Here is a 6,044-nt window from a genome sequence, read left to right on the forward strand (position 1 = left end):
GGGGTTGTTTAGCCTGGAGAAGAGGAGGATGAGAAGAGACCTCATCGCTCTCTACAACTACGTGAAAGGAGGTTGTAGGGAGGTGGGTGTTGGTCTCTTCTTCCAAGTAGTTAGCAATAGGATGAGAGGAAACAGCCTCAAGTTGCACCAGGGGAGGTTTAGATTGCATATTAGGAAAAAATTCTTCACAGAAAGGGTAGTCAAGCATTGGAACAGCTGCCCAGAAAGGTGGTGGAGTCACCATCCCTGGAGGTGTTCAAAAAACCTGTAGACCTGGCACTTTGGGACATAAAATCATAGAGTCATAGAATCGTTTAGGTTGGAAAAGACCTTTAAGATCATCCAGTCCAACCATTAACCTACACTACCAAGTCCACACTAAACCAATTAAGGGTAGACTAGACTAAACCATGTCCCAGAGTGCCACGTCTACCCGTTTTTTGAACGAAAGGGTAGAAAGGGCTGTCAGATACCGTCAGATTTGTGCAGTTGATCTCCCCTCCATCAGTTTTCTTTGCAAGCAAAGCTTTCCAGTGTTCATGAGTGCTTTTGATGACGTTCACCACAAAATCCTTGTCTTTAAATTCGCCATTAAAAGCAAACTGGTTTTCTGGCTTTCCATTAGGTACTTTGTATCTTCTGAACCAGTCCACTGTAGCTTCTAAGTATCCAGGTTTCATCCTTCTGACATCATTGATATCATAGTCGTCCACTTCAGGGTCTTCAATGTTGATAGCGATTATTTTCCAGTCCGTCCTCCCTCATCGATCAGCACAACCATGCCCGGCGCCTTCACTTCGATGACTTCTCCTCGAGAGCAGACCTTGATTCCAATTTCGCACACATCAATCGGATCGTTATCTCCACAACAGCCAGTATTTTCGTCTTTGTGACTTGGGTCTTCCCAAGTCTGTGGGATAGCACCGTAATTCCAGATACAACCCTTATGGGGAAACACGTTTGCTACGTAGCGTAGTTTTCCTTTCTTGATATCTTGCTTAATTGGTTTAAGGGATCCTTTATTGCAATCTCCATTTTAGCATTTGTCCATCGAGGTACTTCCACAACCATGTTGAACACATTCTTGCCAGCATCCGCGTAGATGGGGATATCATGGAAAGGGGAGATGTAGCGGCCGGCAGCGTCCTTGAAAAAAAAGCCAGTATTCCAGGCTGTGAGGCATGGCGCGCTCCTCCACGCTGTAGCCGGCCATCCTGCCACACATTGTTCAGTGGACATGGTGGTGTTGGGTTGACGGTTCGACTGATGATCTTAGAGGCCCGTTCCAACCTTAATGATTCCTAGTTTTTACTTTCATTATACATAATCCAGCCACCAAGCCAGGAAGCATAAAATTAATTATTACTCTGCCCTTAATTGGTTTAGTGGTGGACTCGGTAGTGTTAGGTTAATGGTTGGACTGGATGATCTTAAAGGTCTTTTCCAACCTAAATGATTCTATGATTCCGAATACTTGGTGGGGAGGAGTAACGAAGATGAAGACAGACTCCAAACTCGGCAAATTGCTCTAGCTGATCCTGCTTGAGCAGTAGGTTGGAATAGGTGATCTTCAAAGGTATCTTCCAAACACAACTATTCTGCGATTCTGTGAAATTATTTACTTTGGTTTTCCAAATTTAATTCTTCTCCAAGTATTCCATAGTTTAATGCTGACTGCATAAGCATAGTTGTTTTCAGCAGCAATACTTGGGAGAAGGTTTATAGGTTAGTGTAGGCCTGGATCAGTTTCTCAAGAAAAATACCATGTAACTGAACCATTTGCATGGATCTTACAATATTGTTTGATAATTTTTTTTAAAAAAAGTGCTTTCACATTCTCTTACAAAAAGATTTCTGAGGATCAAAAGTAGCGAAGCCTCGTTCCTCACGGATTTGTACTTTGAGGTTTCACTGCAAGCCATAGCTTTAATGTTTTCCACTCTTGGGCATTTGCCAGAGCTCTGGTGTCTAATTTTTCTGGTGTTTGATTTGTTGAGACACTCTACCAGACAAGAGACAGCCTGTGATATGGCTAGCCTAGAACTGCATTTGTTAAACCTCATGGGCCACTTTACATATGCTGATTAGATAGCTTGTTACTGCCAAATAAAGAGGATACTGGCAGAGTTGTCCAATAAGTTAGGTCTCTCTCTCTCCCCCCCTACTAGACAGACATTTCCTCAATATTTACAAGTACTCTAAGACTTAAGTAACATTCTGAACTCACTTAGCCAGGGAGACTAACAGGCAGAGAGCAACTGTATACATTTCTATATCAAATCCAACCAATGACTGCATATTTTTCATAATCTAAACAAATGAGATTTAAACAAGAGGAAGCTGCAAGATGGAACACTTGTATAATAACAAACATGCTGAGCAGTAATATACATATTTCTTTGATTTAATTCAAAGAAAAGGAACAACAAAGGTATTTTAATAAAAGGTTACTTATACATACCCAACATCCTGCTTGGCCTTGGAGGCAGACTTTTCAGAGTTTAAATTATTAAAACTTAAAACTTCATTTCAAAGACACACAATTCCTACCAATGCATAGTCCCTTTACAATAAGGTATTTTACAAAGCAGTTTCAGAGTACACATGCATGAATGGATCTAATCATTATCCAGAGGGAAATCTTACACTGTGTGTCCCCTTACTTCCATATTTTTCATAAAGAAAAATGCCCATGAGCAAGAGAAAGCTAATTTGTTCTTGCCTTCTATTTGCCCAGAACCTCAGTGATATCATTCTGAACGGAAACAGTAATAGTACAGTAAACTGGGGAGTGTGTATTTGGAAATACTAACAAAGGCACACACAAAATACACTGTGAAATAGCACTTCAATGGATTTTAAATACGTTTTTAAGTGGAATTCAGGTGATAAAGAGTTTTGCCATCTGAAGATGGAGAACTAAATCACAATATTCTCTCTCCAAAGCTTATGTAAACAAAGGTTTTCAACAGAAACTCTGATGGTTTAGGAGGAAACTGAAAAGTCTGTATAGGGGTTAAAAGCTTCTACAGATACACTAGTAAGATAAACTTTTGTCAATCTTTTTCAGTCTGCAACAAAGCTACACTCAAACACTGTTAACTGCATTCATCAATATTTTGGCAAAATGATGAATGAACCAAGAACAGTAGCTCTATAGCCCATGGGAAGGTTGGTTTTTTGTTTGCTTTTAATTTAAGTATAGTATATATTAGCGTAAGTTCAAAGCATTTGATTAAAACACCAGGGTGTATCATGCCTCCAAGGCATGATGAGGCATCTTTGAGGAGGAGGCTGACTTGCACTATCTGCAAACACTGCTCTCTGTGAGTCCTTGTGCGCCACGCTAACAGAGGGGAGACCAGGAGCACGTCCCCTGCCACTGAACTGTCACAGCTCCAGATGGCCCCTTTTTCCAGGGAACCTTTACTCTTCTCTTTGCTCCCCCACTAAGTTTAATATACCTGCTTAAAGAATCCATGTGGCAGGGTTTGACTAGAGAAGTTACTCAGGTCGAAGGCCTTACCCTACCTGACCTTCCTCCACCACGCTCCCAAAGATTCTCCTGAAAGTATATTGGAGCTTCCTATTTTAAACCAGACATCAGCTTGAGTGTTGCACGCTGCAGCTTTTTACCTTAAACCCCTCATGAGAGAGAAGTTCTTTCTCCCCATACAACAAAGCCAGGAGGACAGAATGCTGTCCCAGAGAGGATGGCAGAAAGATGGGTCCTTTGCTAAACCAAAGTTATTTACGCCAGCTCGGCATTTGCCTGCGTAATATTGTTTGAGGACTGCTCATTCATCGGTATGCTTTGCTGAGTATAGGAGTCAGTAGCAGGTTAAATAACCATCATTCATTTTATTTATGAAGAAGCCTCAGCAAAGTTTGTTTGCATGGAGCCATGGCCCTACCTATTGCAAAATAAGCAGCCTGTCAACGTAATCTCCCAGGCAAACACCTTCTAGGACAAAGAATAAGCTTTATGGCTTCAGCTCAATACTTCTTCAAAACCAGAAAAATTTTAATAAACTGTGATTATTTGCTCAACTGACTATTAAAGACAAGCCCTCAATCTTCCTAAATTTACTGTACTGCCAAGTTTTAATGCAAGATCCTGTTTTGCATAGGCTGTTTCAGCCTTGGAAGAGAGATGCAATCCAACCAGATAAGGGTTCTATCAGCTGTATTCTAACAATTCGTATGTATCAGCTCATAATTCTCTGGCTAGACTAGTCTTGTGACAGTGCCAAAATTGAGCATGACAACTCAAATCATGGCTAAAAAATGTATATAAAGCTTACTGAGGTGATCTTAAGTTAATGTAAATGTGATCATTAGACTCTAACTACAGGAACAAATAGAAAAATGAAAAACTGACTGCCACTTGCAGTTACAAATGAGCTATGGACACAATCTGTGATAGGGGAATTTGAAAATTAAGGTAATTTGTGTTTTACTTGAAAATTCAATTTTAAATAAGTTTTGCTAAGACAACACTGAAGCCAGTGTAAAGTAAGTTGCTGGCCACTGTGATTTATGTGGGAACTAACAGACTACACAGGCAGTGTTGGCTCTGGGATGGACTGATAATTCACCTGTTCTTACCAGAGTTATCAGTAGCTTTTAACCTTCAAATTGTGCTTTTAAATTGTCAATTCCCTGCCACATCATGTGAGATCATAGCTTTTCTGACAGTAAATTGCCTTTAAATCTCTACATCCTGACTTCTCATACACAACTAGAGCTACCTTGAAACCTAATTCTTCTACAGTTTCAAAGCATTATGGTGACCAGAATGTTTTGGAAAAACCATGACTGAGTTCTTAAGCAGAATTTATGAACACTCCTTCATCTGCATTAGTAACTGAGAACTGTGGAAGAAAAAAAAAAAAAATCTATTAAAGAGCACGCATACACTGCAACGTTCAGCATGTGCTACTGGTCAAGAGTCCCGAAGAAAAAGATGTACCTTCTCATGTACAGGTAACCATAATGTCTTATGTATGGCTACGCTTCTTCCAGACTAGAACTAACCTGCCTCTGGCAAGCTCAGTACACAGGCATAGGTGCTCAAGTAATTTTATGTTTCTGCAGCATACCCCAGATTAATGGAGTTAAAAGAGTTAATGCAATGCATGTTTGCCTATTACACAATCAGCAGAAGAGAGGAATTGACGTTTCTGACCCCAGATCCAAAATGCTAGTGTAAACTGTAAAAGCTGAACAAAGTGCTGGGAAATTACTTCATATGAATCCCCTCAAAAAGGGGGGCAACATCACAGCAGTAGGAATTGCTGTAAATACTGTAAGAAAATAAAGGCAAGGCTTAGACGGCTTAGATTATTAGTAACGAGCAACAGGCTCTTCCATGAACCGGGCACTAACCCAAGCCCAGCCAAGGCCGGCAGCCGCCGGTCGCTTCACCGCCGCAGGGCCCGGCTGAGGGCGGCTCGGCGTGGCTGCTGGCACCGCCCCAGGCCCCGCCGGCCCGGCCCGGGCAGCATCGGCACCGCCAGCGACTTCCAGCGGCGCACCTACGCTGGCAACAGCAACCCTGCCCGGCGGCATTCAAGGTCACCGAGAACGCTTTCAGCCTCAAAGACAATAAACAGCGAACAACAAAGGCTACGCAGCCCTATCAGCCCATCTCTGCGGGGTCGGCTCGGCAACAACCGGCTGACCCGAGCCCTGCTTCTGCGGTAAAGGGCTCCCCAGCTGCGGCGACAAGGCCCTGGCGGGGCAGGGGGCGTTTCGAAAAGCCACCGGCAAAGTTTGAGGACCAGGAGCGAGGGCCCTCGCCGCTCCCCCACCCCGCCTCGGCCGCCGCCGGCCTGGGCCCGGCCGGGCCGCACCCCGCCCGTCGCTCCCGCGGCTCGCTGCCGCCCGCCGGCCGGGCCCGAGCGGGGCGGCCCCAAGGTCACGCAGGCGGGGGCGGGGCCGAGGCGCCGGGCCGGGCTGGGCCGCGGGGCAGGGCCGGGCCGCGGGGCCGGGCCGGTCTGGGGAGGCGCGGTAACGGCCGTACCGCCCCGCCGCCGCCGCCA

At 44.3% G+C, this 6,044-nt stretch overlaps 1 pseudogene; it reads right to left on the bottom strand.

Moving 5' to 3' along the window:
• Positions 1-398: 398 nt before the first annotated feature.
• LOC104024402 (inorganic pyrophosphatase pseudogene) lies at positions 399-1,213 on the bottom strand (annotated as a pseudogene).
• Between the last annotated feature and the right edge of the window lie 4,831 nt (positions 1,214-6,044).

Source organism: Pelecanus crispus, chromosome Z (genome assembly GCF_030463565.1).
Source record: "Pelecanus crispus isolate bPelCri1 chromosome Z, bPelCri1.pri, whole genome shotgun sequence".
NCBI classification, from domain to species: Eukaryota; Metazoa; Chordata; class Aves; order Pelecaniformes; family Pelecanidae; genus Pelecanus; species Pelecanus crispus.